This window comes from Columba livia, chromosome 25 (assembly GCF_036013475.1).
Source record: "Columba livia isolate bColLiv1 breed racing homer chromosome 25, bColLiv1.pat.W.v2, whole genome shotgun sequence".
NCBI classification, from domain to species: Eukaryota; Metazoa; Chordata; class Aves; order Columbiformes; family Columbidae; genus Columba; species Columba livia.
The window spans coordinates 2,166,316-2,185,265 of NC_088626.1; the positions used below are offsets into that span (position 1 = coordinate 2,166,316).

The 18,950-nt window shown below is 45.9% G+C and overlaps 1 non-coding gene across 1 annotated transcript in view; it reads right to left on the minus strand.

Moving 5' to 3' along the window:
* LOC102092749 (uncharacterized) overlaps positions 1 to 18,950 on the minus strand; it is a 77,742-nt gene that overhangs the window by 12,905 nt on the left and 45,887 nt on the right. Inside the window, exons 6-9 of the transcript XR_002408073.2 lie at positions 11,424 to 11,540; positions 9,365 to 11,042; positions 7,093 to 7,243; positions 4,855 to 5,036 (exon numbers count right to left, since the gene is read on the minus strand). This is a non-coding gene — a transcript (uncharacterized LOC102092749). The remainder of the gene's footprint in view (positions 1 to 4,854; positions 5,037 to 7,092; positions 7,244 to 9,364; positions 11,043 to 11,423; positions 11,541 to 18,950) is intronic.

The following is an 18,950-nucleotide window of genomic DNA, read 5'->3' on the forward strand; positions in this document are numbered from 1 at the left end:
CAATTTAGTTTGAAAACTCAAGTTTATACAAGAAAATGAGAGAAGAAAGTTTCAAAAGCATTTTCTAGCAGTCCCAAAGCCTAAACCTCTCTGGTTTAGCACATGACATGGGTCAGGTATGGCTTGACTTAAAACCAGGTCCAGGTTAGGAGACTCATCTGAGCCTCTCTTTTCAATTTCCCATCTGTATCCTGTACATCCCCAACACTTTGCGTTCAGTGGGAAGGAAGTTTTAATTGTTATGTCAATAAATTCTCGATAAGCTGCACACTAACACCAGGCTTAGATATATAAGGAAGGTAATGGAGAATCAGTCTAACTTACCTGAGACTCCCATCAGCATCCCTGGTGCTTAATGACTGAAACCCAGTTCAAAACCAGTAGTGTTTGTCTTAATTTTAAGTTCTTAAATACCAAACGATGCTAAAACTGGACAGTAACCTCAAAATGAGAACAGCGTTCTTCAACAAAATCTGCTATTGCAATTGGTTTTTATCTTGGCCTGCAATTATTTTCAAATGAGTGGAAGCCACTAATACTGCAAGGACCGATATTCCCTTGTAATTCTTTACTGCTGCATGCATAGGTTTTATATTTTCAGTTATTTCATTCCATGGGTATTCTGATCCATACCAGGAGATTTTGAGGGGCAAGGATAGAATATAAGTTGGTTTGGATAAGCTGGTCTACCCAGGTGAAGATTCCTTGCAAATAAATCTGATGAAATGCAGGAAAGCCTGGAACTGAGAGGCAGAATGAGCCTCTCATGAATCCATTATTTACTTTTCTTTCTTGTTGTTGTTCTTTTCCTTCATTTTCTCTTGCCCCCACAGAGAAGAGACCTAAGTTCTGCTTGCAGTTGTGCCTCATGACGTTGGATATGGCCTTTCACTGCTCCCTGCCTTCGTTTCCCATGTACAAAGTGGGGATATTCATAGAAGCAGAGTCAGAAGGGAGCTCCAGGTCAACAGCCAGGACCCTCTTCCAAGACGGGAGCAGTTTAGTCCATGTCATTGCCAAAAGCAGCTTTGTTAGGCCTGCTCCTAAGGACTGCTTGGGCTGGAAACGGCTCTTGAAAAGCAATAAATTATGTGTAGACTTATGTGAAGTTTAAGCTCTTTGGAAAACTTAGTTTCTTTACTGCTAGGATGTTCTTTTCTAGTATTTAACCTGAGTGAATTTGCTCCAACATAAGCCTGGCCCTTGTCACTTGGTGCACTGTGGCCCTGAAGAACAATACCCATTTATTTAAGGGCTTTAAATGCATATATTGAACACTTCAAAAAGCACCTGTAGGAAGCAGTATCTAAGATCCAGGTATTATCATCACTATTACTATTTCTTCATCAAAAGGCAGCTTTCTATTCCAACATTCAAAGCATACACAACCCACCAACGTGCCCAGTCTAAGGGACTGGAGCGCACAGCTCCCAGAACTGCAAAACAAACCCCTTTTAATGTCAAAGCAGGATGTGATTAGAGACCGATGGCATCTCTATGACCACAAACTTCATTACTGAACCTTTAGTTCTCACCATGGAGCAAAGCTGCCCATGACGATGAATTTTGGAGCAGGCAGGTTCGTGCCTTGTCATTCACCTCTGGCAGGAAATACGCCGTCCAGCTTATGGACATTAAGTATGGGCAATTTCTACTCAAATTAGAAGGCAGCACTTTTCATGAGTACTAATGACTCTGTACAGCGTGAGGCAGTGGAGAAGCAGGTTCTTTTGGAGACAATTCACTGGTAAAACTTGTGTGAGTTACTGCTGAACATGAGATGGAAAAGGACAATGTGGCCGCGCTCTAAATCCCAAGATGTTCCGATCTCTCACCCATCGATTTAAAAGCAAACACTTTTCATTGTCTAGAAGTTATAAGGAAATAAAAATAGGGTGCTATTTCAGTCCAAATACATAAATAAGCACATAAAGTTGATAGTAACCAAGGTTAGCAGCCGAGTGTCTCAGGCAAATCCTGCTTACGGCTTTCTAGTCCTGCATTATTAGTGACCATACGCTCTATAGTATTAGTGACCATACACTCTATATACAGCAGTGAAAATGAGCCTGGCTAATCTGCCCAAGCAATCTTACCCCTGTCTCGCTAAGGGGGAGTTTATGGGAATTTTCTTTAGGTTATTAGAGAAGATGTTTCAAAGGATGTATAAAAAGGCTATTAGAAAATTCACTGTTTAGTTACAATAACAAACACAACTTTAGGAAAGGGGGAGTAGTCATAAAAATGTTTAGCCAAAATAATGACTATGTGTGTATGCATGGGGGGGAAATAGGGGTAAACATCCATTACAGTATTTGTTATTTGGAGAGATGTTAGCTGGAACCCTTTCAGACTGAAATAGCTGAAAAGCGAGACTCTTCCTAGGCAGGATGTTTATAACAAGCCCAGGCCTGACGGTTGTGTCCGCCATCCATCCCTCTGTCTGTCCGCACCGCTGCTCTGGGTTCTGTCACCACCGCTGCGTCACCCTCCCGCTCCCTTGCTGCGTCATCCCCTTATTCTTTTTCCTCCTTTTCTTAATCAGTCTCTACGCAAAACCCAGCTGCTTTCTCGGTGCACACACACATATGGTCCCCAACTCCATGGCTATTTTTTGGCACAGATAAACCAAGCACTGCCGCCCTGTGACATTCAGACCTTCCCCCGGTCTCTCTTCGCCTCTTCCTTTTCTCACTCTTCTATTCTATACTGTGCTCATCTTTGATCTCTCTCCACCTCCCCCACTGTTTTCTACCCTCTCCCGGTTTCCACCCTCCTATTACATTTGCAGATTAGTTGCTGCAGCCCCTGCCTGTTCCCGCATCTGCACTCTCCTTCCCCTCAGCCCTTTCACCCCTCTGCCTCCCGTTCCACGGCTGGATACGAAAACACAAAACCGCCCGGTATCCACAACACATCGATAAGAGACAGAAATCCCGCTCCGACCCACGAACCCGAGCGGACTCGACTGCTGAGAAAGTGCGTCGGAGCTGTTGACTCAGCCCTCACCCCCGCCGGGCCTGGGAGCCGGGATGGGGGGGACACCGGTCTCGGGGGGACACACTGATCTGGAGGGACACACTGGTCTAGGGGGGACACACTGGTCTAGGGGAGACATATTGGACCAAGGGGACACTGGCCGGGAGGGGACATTGGCCCAGGGGAGACATTGGCCCAGGAGGGACACAGGCCCAGGGAGTGGGATGCAGGCCCAAGGCCACGCCAGCAACTTGTCCAAATTAAACTCTGATGCACTGACTTTGGTTACTCGGCTCCCAGGGGGAAAGGGGAGGATGCACACACACAAAAAAAGGCAGCAACGCTTTGCTTTTCTAGCCTTTGCTCTCCGATTATCTTTTTTTTTGTCCCTTTAAAGCCTTGTTTTAGAGAAAGGCTTCACGCTGTCATGTGGGACTTGGCAAGAGGGCAGCAGGATGGGATGAAGACAAGGCTGGAAAGGCAGAAAAAGGGCTCTGATTCAGCAGAGCGGGTCTGTGACTCCAAGCTGCTGCTCTCTGAAAGGACAAGCTTTTACAATGTTAGCACTATTACAAATGGAGGAAATCTCTGTAGCGATAAAGACGGGAATGCAAACAGACAGGAGAAGACGGGCAGCAGAGAAACCTCGCTGCGCCATCTCTACCAAAAGTCCTTGACCCCTTTCTTTGTTGCTCTGTGCTCCCAGAAATTCAGAATATGAACCATCCCTGTCGTGCAGGACTTTCTCCCAACCCTTGTGCACATCCACCCCAACACTTGACTCCACATCTGGAATGTTTGCTGACCCTCCACAAGGGCAGGGTGAGTGTTTTACCACTAAGAAATGCCCCAGCAACGTCTTCACCCCTCTGCTTAGGGACCTTCGGGAAGCTTAATAAATCTGAGCACGTTAACATGTGATTAAAACAATCTGCAAGGCTGAAGCGGCAGCGAACGGGGAGATCCGAACAATGCGCCGGTTGATTAATGCTGTGATGAAGTGGGGAGATGGATGACAACTTTTTCAGGCATGGGCCAAGTCGCAACAAGTGGAAATTGTACAAATTCTTCAGAACTCAACAACGGTGAAAGATCCATCGGCAGTGCGTGTTGAAGAAAGATTCTGTGCAAATCCTTCTATCTAAACGGGTTAATCTCCACTTTAGTTCCGCCCGTCTGGTGCAAAAGGGAACAGGTTCATCTGCTCAGGGGTTTTAGGCACAGTATACACCAGGTTAAATATAATACATGGTACTAAGAGCTACCTAAAGCTGCTGAAAACTCAACACTGCATTGTAGAAAGTGTCTCTAATCAGGTTGATTTTTATTGTTATAAAAGGTGGACACGAAGAGCGTACCCTAAAACTACCAAGTGCTTCACCCAATGCAGTTGACAAGCAGGGTAACAGTTCAACAAGCTGATGTCCTGGGAACAATTCATCTCAATAAAAGTCACAATTCCCTGAGATACATCAGAAATCTGAAAATATCATGTAAAACCCCATGGTTTTTGTGTCCTTTAAAACCATACGTTGAAATTTCTCTTCAGTGGCTCAGCAATGTTATTTCATTTACTTTTGTTTAAATGAGTTTTTAACGTATTTTTAAGGAAGTGTATTATCCTCATCCTAAATGTCTGTAATTGGTTTGCAGAAAAATGCTCGAGATTTCTCATCACTTATGCATGTAATTACCGGTCTCAGAGAGAATTGAGAGGTTAGTTCCTTTGTAAGACAGTAACGTGCAAAAGGGGAAAGAAATAAGGGAAAGCAGAAATCATTTGGAATTAATTAGAGTCTGGCACAACGCAAAATATTCCATAAAATTAACCTGGGAACCGAAAACAGCAACTACTGATCTGCAATGTTACTGAACCTGAAAATCGAGTTTGCTCACGAACCACTGTAAAATTCCACTGTCTTCATCATCCAACGTTATTTACATGGAAATAAAAGGATATGATGGTGGTTTGGTCGGCCAGCTCCGTGTCAGACGTTCTAGGCTCTGGCTCTTTAGTCACTTCCAGTCACTTCTCCCCTCTGTTCCCCAACATCCTCCTACAATAAATTACACCAACTGTTTGTGAGCTCTTAATTTCTGGGAATCAGAGGCAGTTTTACATCACAGGCACTTCTCTCTTCCCTGTCGCTTTTCTGACCTTCTGAGCAGCTTTCCATTGAGAAACGAGAGGGCGGCTTTCAAGCAAAAGCATCATTTAACACCTTCTCATCATCTTTTTGAAGATAACAGCAATAGGTAGAAGGACTGATACCGAGAACTTCCAATATTTAACAACTTAACAGAGCCTGAATGTGTCCTGTAGTGTATCTGCAGGAAGGTGGTATTAAAACCAGTTTCCACATGGAGAAGACTTGAAAGAAGCACATTCAGCCACGTTCAGCTCGTGTACGGATTTTCTTCAAGGCCATATTAAAGTTTTCTTTCTGAATTTTAAGAGATTTACTCTGCTAAAGGGGAGTTTGCCGCCTCTGCTGATCGGCAAGAGGACCCACCATGAGGTCCAACCCAACCTAAAATGTCCTATAAGCGTTCCAGCCCTCTATTAACCTCTGAGAGTTAATCAGCTGTGTATTTATTCAGGATTCAGGCTCAGGCGTTTTACTGTGTGTTTGCCTAACGCCGTCCTGCCGCAGCACCGGGCCTTGTTAGCATCGCTGCAATAAAACTAAATAATTAGTAAAGCCTGCAATAAGGGAAAAGCAACATTCAAAACAGCCTCTAAACAAGACAGTGGTTGAACAGTTTAGACTCTCCAGTCGTCTAATATATACCACAGAGTCTGCTGCCTGGAGCCAGATTTATTACTCTTCAAATGAGTCCTTAAGTGAATGTGGTTAAAAGCAAGAAATGATTGCAATAACCACCGCAGCCTGGGGAAGATGACACATGAATCATTTGAAGGAAGCCCATACTGGTTCCAAATAAAGCCCTGGAGCCCTCAGCACAGGACAGACATGGACCTGTTGGAGGGGGGCCAGAAGAGCCACAAAAATTATCAGAGGGCTGGAAAACTTCTATGAGGATGGGCTGAGAGAGTTGGGGTGTTCAGCCTGGAGAAGAGAAGCTCTGGGAGACTTCAGTATGGCCTTTCCGGACTTCAGAGGGGACGGTAAGAACGATGGGGACAGACTTGAGCAGGGCCTGTTGTGACATGACAAGGGGTGATGGTTTTAAACTGAAAGTGGGAAGACCTGGATAAGACATAAGGAAGAAATTCTTCCTCGTGAGGGTGGTGAGAGCCTGGCCCAGGTTGCCCAGAGAGGTGGTGGATGCCCCATTATATGCCAGGCCAGGCTGGACGGGGCTCTGAGCGACCTGAGCTGGTGAAGATGTCCCTGCTCATGGCAGGGGTGGCACTAAATGACCTAAAATGTCCCTCTAACACAAACCATTCCATGATTCTATGTGCAGCAGGTCTCATGCCGGGTAGCAATGGGCCTTTCATGGAACAGTTTGCTGTGGCCTGTGCAACAGGGGTTCCAAAGTGTGGTTAGAGTCCTGCGGTCTTTACTCAGGCAACACTCAACAATGACACTGCCATTAATAATATTTGGGCTTCTTTTTTTTCCAACAGGCCAATAAAACCTGACTGCTCCTGCGTCCCTCACATTCTGTCCCCACTCACATTCTGTTGGTCTCCGAGCCCATAACCTGAGTTGACCAAAAGCCCATTTAAGCCTCCAAACTTCTGCTTTATAGAGGTAAACTCACCCATTTCCTCTGATCTCCTGTTTGAAAGCGCTGGGCTGAGACTGAGGGATCTGGGTTGTCACCCCGGCTATACATGATTTTTGGCAAGACAACTCCTCATCCTCTGCCTGGTTTTCTATTCGTGGAGAGGAACTAATAATTCTTCCTCTGTCGAGCCCACTCAGGCTCCTTGGAGAAGAGTCAGGCTCTCGCAAATTGTTTATGCAGCTCCCTAGTGCAAGGGAGCCAAGATCTTGCCTGGGACCTATAGAATGTACCATAAATATATACAACAAGCTTACTCCAGATACACAGTACATGTGCTCTCTGAGGGGTTAGCCTTAGTCTTCTTGCCGTAACCACAAGCATGAACAAACATACGCAAATAAACTTGTTACTTACAACGAAATTCGACATCCTCAAGCATCCTAATGGCCATTCTACGTGTTTTACTGAAAGGCAGCTGCTATTTGCTCAGCTTCTTTTCCCCTTCCTCCAGAGAAATGCATATTGGCTTCATCTCCAGGTTCTAAAAATGGGCTCCCAGCAGTTCCTAAGCATAAAGAATAGAAAGAAACAGTGAGCTTTTATCTATCCAATATCTGAGCTATACCACTCTCCAGCCCCCATGGTAGGAAGTGGATTGGGGTTTTGTTTGGGGGTTAAACATGAAAGGACGTGTTTTCTTGCATGTTCCTCATGCCACATGAGCGGCCAACAATGACAGTCAACAATGCGGCCAAGTTGTTATTTGAGATATTTTCTAAACCACAAAATAAGTGGATTACTAACCAAAAAATCACAACTCCTGCCAAAGCACATTAAAAAAACAACAACTACTAAATGAAAAAATAAAAATCAAATAGATTTAACCAATGGGGGGGGGGGGAAACCTATAATATACTAAATGTAGAGCCAAAGAGAGAGAGGTTAATCTGATAGGTAAACTAAGGTGTCAAGGAGAATAACTTTTCTTTCCTGCTCTGCCAGAGACCTGACCAGCCAGGTTAACTAAACTCCCCACTTTAACCAGCCCCAAAACAGGGCCAGGTGACCTTTGCACCCTCAAAGTGCTGCTTTAGCTCTCGGTTTGCTCAAAGTACCTTGAGCCTGAAAATCTAGAGGGTAAACTCTTGGACCACACCGTGCTTGAGCAAGGAAGGTAAGGGATGGACCTTTTCTTGGTTTGTGATTAGCAAGACTAAGGAAAAAGGGGTAACGGTTACTCCTGGCCACATAATAGGATTAATTTTAAGGAAACAGTGGCTGGATTCTCAGCTGGTAGAAGGTGGATGTTGCTGTGTTGTGCTGGTTTGTACCCCAAATAGTCCTTTTCTTCATGAGCAGTAGCATCTTAAAGCTATTTTCAGCGTACGAGTGCGAGGGAATCAAAGTACAGCTGGTTGTATTATAAAATCTATTGGGAAATATTTTACATCCAGGTTACGGTTCATTGCCCATACTTTAAAGAATTTTGATTAGCTTGGCCTCCAAAGTTCCTTCATGTTAATTCCTGACATAGTTCATATTACTTTAACCGTGAAATATAAAATACGGCCATATGTGGTGTTCAGGAAAATTCTTCGGTGACCACTCCATGCCGTGCGCCGCTCCATCGCTCGGGTTTGGTCGGGGTGTCAGTCAGAACGGGTAATTCACAGCAGCTCCAACGGGATAACGCTGACGCTCACACCGCTTTGCTCTTTTCTAGGCTGTGATGCAGATTTGATGATCTAAAAGGCCGTTTCTCGCCCCTGACATCTCTGATCCTCTGACATTTAAACAAAAGGCAATCATCCCACGGCTTTGCTTCGGAAGAACTGGAACCCTGCCATTCACAATATTACCCTCGTCTTTCCACTGACGCGGTAACGACTGCCTGCCTGCTTCAAAGGAGCGTCTAAGCAGCATAAATCCATAGTGCTGATCCGTAAAACGGAGCTATAGCTTCAGTCAAAGGCTGGCACAGGAGCGGCATAGCTGCTTAATCTACAGCTTATGGCTGATCATCGTTAGAGCTGTTAGAAATAGCGTAAAATCAAAACTCTTAATGGGAAACGGTCAGCTAGGGACAATATCCCCTTTTTGAACAATTCCAGAAAGACAGGGCAGTATTTATAGCAAAGTGTGTTTAAATGGCATCATATGCAAGGGCTCCACTGCGAGGGGTGGGCTGGGTGTTAAAATAACCCCCAGCTTAGAACACCAAAAGATACAGACCTTCCAAAATTACTTGAGCAAAATAACCAGCAAATCATTCAGCGCTCAACTTTTTGTCTCGCCTTTGGGAGAGAGAGGAACATCTACAGCTCTAAAACTCTCCGAGGACCAAAAAACTGTCTTCTGCTATTGCCACGACCACCAGCAATCCCGCCCGAGTGCCCAGGGGGTTCCCAAAACCGAGGGTGACGTGCTGGAGATGGACCCCAAAGATCCAGCTCCTCATGGTGATTCATGTGCAGATTACCCAGCCGTGAGCTAATCCTGTTCTCCCTCCCTGGAGTGCTCCCCTCCCTTATCCCAAGAGACCTGCTATGCCAGCAATTACTTTTGTTCTGAATTTTAATTTGTCAAAAAGGAGAACAAAAGATGCAGCGGGTCACTTACACGGAGGAAGGAATATATTGTCATCATCAAACAATCAAGAATAATGAAAAAGGTCATAAAAACATACATAAGGCCAATATTTCAGCTAGTGGAAGTAACAGAGCTCCACTGGTGACACTGGTTCATAAACTTCAACAGCATGATGCAGTTATCCACCATTTGAAGCTGCGGACCACAATTTGCAGATGAACAATCTGTGAATAGAAAAAAAGAAGGCAAACAAATCCCCAAGACAGGCCAAACCTAGCAGATACATTACTTTCAGAACATGGTTTTCTCTGATTTATTCCCCAGCCTCCAGTTGATGAAATACTCCTTTTCAATACGTTATTTTCCTCTTTATTGCACAACTGTTTCGGAGTATTGCAAAGCTCCAAGGACCGCTGGGGCTACCGGCTGCATTTATTTATTACACTGTTCCCCGAGTTCTACATCATTCAGCTGACAACTCCAGATGGCACCAACCAAACGCCCTTCGCTTCAGTGCCCTCCCGGGAGCTCCTCCAGGGAGGTCCCACAGAACCAGCCTAGGGGTTGCAAAAAGCAAATATCCGCTGGTTTATTGGCACCTCGGCCGGCAAGAAGACAGCGATGGCTCCTCTTCTTCACCCTCCAATTTCCCCGGGGGATCCCTTGGGCCCAGCGGCACAGCAAACAGCGGGAGGTGCCACCGGCGTCCTCACCATGGTGCCATCGGTGTCCTCACTGAGGTGCCACTGGCGTCCTCACCACGGTGCCATCGGTGTCCTCACCATGGTGCCACTGGTGTCCTCACCACGGTGCCATCGGTGTCCTCACCGCAGTGCCATCGGTGTCCTTACCGAGGTGCCATCGGTGTCCTCACTGAGGTACCACCGGTGTCCTCACCACGGTGCCATCGGTGTCCTTACCGAGGTGCCACCGGTGTCCTCACTGAGGTACCACTGGTGTCCTCACCATGGTGCCACCGGTGTCCTCACCACGGTGCCATCGGTGTCCTTACCGAGGTGCCACCGGTGTCCTCACCGAGGTGCCATCGGTGTCCTCACCGAGGTGCCACCAGTGTCCTCACCGCGGTGCCATCAGTGTCCTCACTGAGGTGCCACCGGTGTCCTCACCGAGGTGCCATCGGTGTCCTCACCACGGTGCCATCAGTGTCCTCACCACGGTGCCACCGGTGTCCTCACCACGGTGCCATCAGTGTCCTTACCGAGGTCCCATCGGTGTCCTCACCGCGGTGCCATCGGTGTCCTCACCGCTGCTATTCGAGGCTCGGTGCACCCAAAAGCCAAATCTCAAGGCATTTAGCCTTCCAAACCCTTCCCGCTCCCTCCCTCTGCTGAGGGTTTTCCATATGTAAGAGCTAAGATATGAAGGAGCGAGCACTTGAGACGTTGGCTCTGGGTGCATGGAGAATTCTTGTCTCCAGGACTGTCAGCAGTAACATGCGCTCATTATTATTTTGATGTTGGATATTTTTTTCCAAGCCAAATTGCTGCTTTCAAGGCTGACTAAAAGTTCTTCCCTGGGATGAATTTGTCCCCATTTATTTATTGCATAACCAGCCCTCGAAAAGAATTCAGAAAGGTTGAGTGTGAGGCAGGCTTGTGCCTCTTACACGCATGGGATATTCCCTTTATATTAGTCACTGAGCAGATGTGTCTTGTCATATGATGTATGAAGTAGCATTGGAAAAAAAGAACTAACTCATCCCTCTGAATTGGAGAAGTTCCGTGAGAATTTGCTCACCCAGGCATCGGACCCACCTATTTATCATGAAAAACACCAAGATAGAAAACAAAGAACCAGTGAACTTATTAAAATGTACTCGTCCCTTCCGAGCAGGACATCAGTTGGCTATCATGTGGAAATCTTTGGAAACAAGGCTAAAGTGTTTATTTTTAAGTCCTTGTGATGGTAGTTGTTGGAAGAGCCTTGGAAATGATGTCAGGAGGCGACAAGTTAAATGTAGGTGTTTCTTTCCCACTAAAGTTATAAAAGAGGTGGAAGTTTTGCAGCACTTAACCTGCTCTCATTGAGTTCAGTAGGAGCGATAAATCGAACCCCTGTATTTTGTAGAACTGGTGGAACTTGTACACTGCAAAAGCCACCTGTTGATAGCTGTTGACGCTATGATTCAACGTTACCTTCCAGCCCGTGCGTCGCCCTGGTGACACCGGTTCATGATCTCGTTCATGCGGGATGGTCCCTCGAACCCTCTCCAAGCTCCACGTTCACGTGGATGGTTGTGATTCCTCGCACAACTGAAAACGAGAAACAGTTCCTCGTGAAGTTCTCAAATCCATAATGCAAAGCCAGACAAAGACTTGATTTGCAAACAATGCTGTTGAATGGGAACGGTGGAGTATTTCCCTGATGGAAGACAAGTGTCGGTGCTACTGTTAAAAGCAGAAAAGTTGAAACGATAATTCCATCGCCACTGATGGAAAAACACGTTCTAAACAGGTTTACAAAGCGCTGGTTTTGCTACCAGCATTGAGACCATTGGTGGGAGCTGTAGTTTTATTTTATACATAAAAATACAGGAGTGCCCTGTGCTGGAGAGCAGCAATAAGCACACGTGGCAACTTACCGTGCATTTCGAGCTGGGGCTCAGATCCAGCCCTGAGTCACCCAGCGAGTGCTTTTCATTGCAAGACGAAGAAACTTTGCAGGACCAACCAATATTTCACATCCAATTTATCTAGAGAGAAAAACCAATGAAGGGAGCACCACACCTTACAAAAGGAGTTGGGTAACTCAATGGTCTTTGTAATTTAACCACTACGGGTGCATCCTGTTTAAATGGTGCTGCAATGCTTCTTACTACATGTAAAACCTTAACGAATGTCTTTTGTTGGAGGATTTTCGGTCGTTTTCTTCTCCCCAATGAAACGTGAATGTCCCGCTTGCCCGGCAGCATCCTCTCCTTTCTCAGAATTCAGCCTCTAATGGGTTTCCATTTAAAAAGCACCGATTCACGCAGCATTTACCGTGGCTCCTGCAGGTTCAAAACTTCGGAAATTTGGCTTTCGGAACATACGGGAACATAATGGAAAACATTTTTATTCCATTTCTGCTCGGGTTTCAAATCTTTTCTTAATTTAACCTCCTTGTCTGAGAAACCCAATTTTTGAATTTTCTCTTTTCAGTTTTTTTTTTTTTCCTGGAACTTGAGCAATTTACTGGAGAAATGTAATCTCCGCTATAACAAATCTGTCAATCTTTTATTATTAAATCAAAGCGAGCTATTTCAAAATGCTAGAAACATGCTCAAAGTGCCCCGATCCACATTTTTTGATCTCACTGTTTTGCCTTTTTTATTTCTCCCTTTCAAATGATCAATTTATAGGCTGCTGCTCCTTTGTCCCAGAGAAGAAAGTCAGTGTTGAAAGGAGGAAGGAATGGGAAAGCTGGACCTACCAGCTGCGGTCACTTATTCAGGGCAGCCCTTTCTTCCTACACCCCAATATTTGTCTCTCACACAGCAGAGCAAAAGCTGATCCTTCAAAACCTGCGATAACTCAGGAAAGTGTGTGAGGTGCAGCTCTAAACCTGCTCCTTGGACATCAGATTAAGCTTATTTTAAAGCTTAAACTCTGGTGCAGACGCAGGCTCCCTGGAAGCACCAGGCAGGGGCCCATCTGCCCATCTTCACAGTTTGAGATTCCAATGGGTGGGAATGGTTTTCTAAGACAAAGTCTTTGAAATGACACGAGCAAAACCAAAATGACCAACCCATTCTGGGTGGCACTGGGTGGAAAAATAAAGACTCTGGCAAAATGTCCTTTTAGCGCTGAAGGCCAGTCCTGAGAGCTGCTCGCAGCCCTGTGCATGCAAGCTGAGCCGTCTGTAAGCTGGAACTGCTTCGGGACTGCAAGGACTGATGAGAAATGAAGACAGACCTGAGCCCAGTCTATGAGCTGACGCACAGAGCTGAAAGTTGGGTGGCGGAGGAATTTCAGGTCTAAAGCTGTTTCTGGATTCCTCTGCTAGGAATTATTTATCCTAATCAGAAACAGGACCGATTTAACCAGGATCACTACCATGGATCCAGGTGGAATCAGAACTGAGCACCTTTATCCCAACATATTTAAAGCTGAACTATAAGGTGGAAAGGAGGGAGCCCTCGTTTTACCCCTGGTCTCCGTGGTTCTGGGTGTTTTGTACCCCAACACAACCCAATTACAGTGCAAGATGTCAGCCATATCACGTGTAGCTCCAGATTTACAAAAGCTCATCTATTTATTCCAAACAAGGATAATTAATCAGAGCATCCATCTCCTTATCAGCTGCAGGTGAAAATACACCCTTAGCAGTTGTTAACTCAATAACCCCAAATTCTTAGATGAGCTTCAGTGGACCAGCTTTTCTGTTGGCATAAGTCACTACCACATCATTGGCTCCTATGGGGAGAATTAGTTCCAGATTCCCTTAATGACGTTCTCCTGCCTTCCTGCTTGTCCAGTAACGCTGCTGCAGTCACGTCTGTGTGTGCAGGAGCACGACAGACCCGCGGCTGTTCTGTGTCACCGAAGACATTACACCTCATCCTCTGCACAAATAGATAACGCACTGCTCTTAGCTCTTCTCCTAGGGTGGATGGTTGGGGTAATTTAAGAATGGATTCATACACAACACATGAAAATCTGCTGCAGAGAGCCGGATGCTGCTGCTAATTGCCAGGTGTATAAGAACTGCAGAATCAGAGCTGCCTGGAGCAAGAAACACTAATGAGATAGTCGTGCTGCACGCTCCCAAGAGCTGCAGAGATGTAAGCTGGCATGCATAAAGCAACAAATCCCATAGAAATGACCCTCGCAGCATGGTAAAATAGAGACTATTCCATTTTCAGAGGCAACACAAACCCCTTCAATTCCGGGAACGGTCCCAGCACTGTCGAGATATCAAAACACATGGACTGCTTCTCCTTGAGCTGGCTCAGCAGAATGAGAAGACTTTGCAAGGTGATGGTGGCCAACGGGCCAAAGCTCCAACCTGTAAATGTGACTCTGTCTGTAAACGCAGAACTTCTCAATGGAAAGACGCTCAGGGAATGAGCTGTATTAACGAGTCTGCAGCTGATTAATTGCATGACTTCATCTCAGCGCACTTGCCCCCCGCCCGTGTTCTACCTGTCTCGCTACCCAGTGCTCCCTCTTTTATCTACTTACATGATGCCTCTGGGACTGGGCGTTTATTTGTCCTGGGATCTCTAGGAGATATTTAGAAACAATAATAAAGTGGAAGAAATGTGTTTTGAATAGCTTGGTGTCTTGTCACATGCAAATTCCTAAATACTGTGGTGGTAAATAATTATGTATATATGTTTGTTTACACACAGCGACTTCAAAGCAATTCACAATTAACTTAGTTAAACTTTCCAGCAACTGATTTATACTCGCTGGCTCTTCTTAAATTTGTTTGGGAAATCTCAATCTATTTTTTGTGGTTAAGTGTGCATTTAAGCTCTTTTCTTCCACTGGCACTAATTAGTACCCTGGTCATTAGTCCTAGATGAGAGACAGAACAAAAAAAAACGATGGCTGAGGATTCAACATTCCAAGTCTGTGGTGTGAGGCGTCTCACCTCCCTTTGGCTTCCTACCGTATGGTGCAGCTCGGAAATGGGTAAAACAGCCCTGATGTCCTTGGTGAACGGCCGGTGCAGGGAATCCTTGGAAAACAGAATCACAGAATCGACTGGGTTGGAAAACACCTCAGAGATCATCGAGTCCAACCCTTGGTCCAACTCTAGTCCGTTTACTAGATCATGGCACTAAGTGCCATGTCCAATCTCAGTTTAAAAACCTCTAGGGACGGCGAGTCCAGCACCTCTCTGGGCAGCCATTCCAATCCTGACCACTCTCTCTGTAAAGAATTTCTTTCTAATATCCAGCCTAAATTTCCCCTGATAGAGTTTAAGCCCATGCCCCCTTGTCCTATTGCTGACTGCCTGGGAGAAGAGACCAATCCCCACCTGGCTATAACTTCCCTTCAGGTAGTTCTAGAGAGTGCTGAGCTCAGCTCTAAGCCTCCTCTTCTCCAGACTAAACAACCCCAGCTCCCTCAGCCTCTCCTCATAGGTCTTATGTTCAAGTCCCTTCACCAGTCGTGTTGCTCTTCTCTGGACCCGCTCCAGCACTTCAATCTCTTTCCTGACCTGAGGGGCCCAGAACTGAACACAATACTCCAGATGTGGCCTCCCCAGTGCAGAGTACAGGGGAAGGATCACTGCCCTTGTCCTGCTGACCACAAGACCCAGAATTCAGGCTGAGCAACCTATGGATGAATCACACTCTATATTTTCAAGCCTAATGGTCAACCACCATAGCTGCCTTCATCTCCTTCATTTCTACAACGCTCTAACCCACCACTTAAACAGACTCTTCACATTTCCTGGCCTTGTCCCTATAGCTAAATCAACCAGGCACAGGCTAATCTTGGACTAGACTTGTATCTCCAGCCCAACCCGGTGCAAAACAATTCAGAACTGGGAAAAGGATGGAGAGCAGCCGGTCCCTTCCCAGCAGGGATGGTGTGGATGGCAACGCTGCCAGCCTGGCAGAGCTCTGCGCCCTTAATTACCCCAGAGCATCATTTAGAGCAGCTCCCAGCCTGCTTTAATTCCACCCCCAGAACCTGTGAGCACTAACAAAGGTTCAGATGGCAACGAGGTGACGTTGGGCTGACTTAAACTCATACAGTTTGGCTCTAGACGGCATGGCTTTTAAAAATAGGAAGAGGTTACAAAACATAACAATCGCATAAGCCTCTCTTAATCCCATCCCCACTTCTGGTATGAATAAGCGTGTGGCAAGATAAGTGGGCGAAGTATTACAAGATGACGTTCCTGTCGACCGTGATTATAAACAACAACAGCAAAGACATGTAAGACCTCTTGGTTAGTTTTTCCCATTATAAAACCACTTGGTATTTCAAATGGGAAACGCTTGTTTTAAAGTTCCACTGATGTAGCTACAAATCATCTCATTTGTGAATGCTGGTTAGTGGTGGTGGGAAGGGGACGCAGAGGAGGGAGAGCTCTTGTTTACTTTGTCCTGCACATCCAGGCTGGAGCTCGATGGGTTTTTTGGGTTATTTTGCTGACATAGTGGCCTTTAACATCAGCTGTGAGATGAAACTGGGGCAGGGTCCCACGGGGAGAGAGCACGAAGTCGCCAGGCTGTGTTATGACTCCAATTCTCAAGCACTGGGATGTACAAACCTGCAATGCTATCTGTGTGAATTTGCCGTTTAAGAGAAGAAAACACACATCAGCCTTAGTAACACTCTGGGAATATTTAATCCCAAGAGAGGTGAAGGGATAGGACCGTGTATTTATTTGTTTTAGGCTTTTATAAAATGCCTATGGTAAAAAACATCTGGATTGTTGAATAGAGAGAGCCAGACGCTGAAATGGGCTTGAGATACCAGCCATTCTCATAACCCGCAGAGAAACGGGCACAGGAAAATCTGATCCAGAAACAACAATTAACAAAGGACACGGGTTAAAATGACCTAGAACTGGCTGATCTGCTTTGGCAGACACATGCCTCGTGCTCCATTACACTAACTACACTTTTTAATAAGCTGGGGCTTGTTAAGTCTCTAAAATGGACCCCAATTTTCTTACCCTGTATGCAGAGACAGAATTTAAAAGAGGCTTGGCAGAATTCCGATAGCTCCTTGTATCTCCAACACTTGAACCTGGGTCTGCAACATAAAAGCAGCTGTTTTAATGCTGAAATTCTCTGTGTATTGAATTCAAACCTGCAATGAGGTGTTTCAGGCCGCGGAAGAGGATGTTCTGCTTGGGAACGCAGGAACTCCAGGTCGGCCAGAAATAATCTGCCATTTATCTGCGTGACAGGTTCTGGTTCAAAATGGAGCTTTTCCAAGCTCCACGTTTAAGCAGCCGACAGGCTGAGATGTCCAGCCCAGACAACGCGATGTTTTCTTTGCCCTTCTCCTCCTGATAAGGGTGGATTCTGCATCAAGGACTGAGGAATGTAACCAGTGCCCTCCAGCCATCCTGGCTAACACTACTCCCTAATTACTGGGCAATGGGAAAAGTCAGAGAGACCTTGAGGTTTCAGACTCAGAAATCGAACATGGATTAAAACCAAAGCCAGTTAAGGCAATTTCCAGGACTCATTCATTAACTACCACTAGATTGGACTATGCCTAATGGGTGCAAGTGTGATTTTTGCAGAGGGCCAAACAGAGGAATCAAACAACTGAAACCACATCTAACTCCTGACATCCAGGACCAGACACAGCCCCGATATGCCCTTCATTTGCAGATGGGAGAGATGAAGGGCAGAAGAAGTGTAAATCTACATTGCAGAGGAATAAATAGGTTCTGCAGGATTGAAACCCTGCGAGCTTTCCACGGGGTGTCTGCTTTTCACATTCAGGCCTGCTGGGATCACGGGCCCATAGCTCATTAGCTGCCTCGCGGATCAAGTTGAAAAGCATATTGTTTTCAGAGCAAACTGCAAAATTAGTGACGTTGTATAAAAGGAAATGAGTCCAATTGGACCTCTGTCCTGACATCCTATCTGTAAACCCACAGCAAGTACTGAGAAGGGAGGGAAGCGCCTTTAATCCTCAGTCCAGGCAACAAATTACAAATGGCAAATCATCTCATGGCTTTCAGGATCTTAATCTGCCCGGTCCTTTAGTCAACGACATGGATTCTATAGGATTAAATAATTTACATTTTGTTCCTTTAGACAAAACACCTTTCAGCAGGAACTTTTCAGGCGCAGTGGATCCGTGACTGTGAAGATCATCAGCGGCAAACAACACACTAAGGACACACCTTTGCTGTTACAGACCAAGAAGACTCAATGCATGAGGTGACTGATGGATTGTCCAGGTTAGCGGTTCGAATATTCATCTCAGATGCAAACGTTCCTCACGGATACAGAAGCGGGATGTGGGTTTTCTATATCTCAGGTGATCTCATCCCCGAGCTAGTTTTTATTTTGGAATCTCAGTTTCTTCCATGAAATACTTCAAAATATCTGTTTCATCCTGCTGTGAAACAGAAACAAGTTTGAAAACTTGAACAAATTCGCAGAACGGGAAAGCCATTTCCTCCCCAGCTCTATTTGTAGCTGTGTCCTGTGTATCCAGATATAAGTGTGGAAGGGGATCTGAGCTCACCAGCTCCAGGTCTGGCTATATTCAGACAAGTGCCACCGTTCAGGGCCATTCCTATTCATTCTTTTCCAGTAATTCCACATGGCCCTGGTTTAGTTTACAAATCAGACGGCAGTTTCATCACATCCTCCCCGTCAGAGCGAGCATTGCCCAAGCAGAACAGCCGTCTTCCCATCTCTATTGTTACCAAACGAGAGTGTTTGATGATCAAAACTCCGCTGACGCTGTTTGCCGGAGAGGCATGAACCAGAACAGCCTTGGGGGTTCTCTCTCAAGTGAACTTGGCTTTGCAGGCCGGGCGGGAGTGAAAGCTTCTTTTGAGAAAGCAAGCTTTGACCTTGCAAATACAGAAGCGAGTGGCTCTTCTCCCAGCCCACGGTCCGTCAGACCCAGCACCGGCACACAATCGTTTCCTTGTGTTTTTCTGCCTGCTTGGATCCATCTGCCATCCATTGTCGTAGCTCAGCTCCCCGGCACGGCCTTGATTTGCGCCCATAAGATACA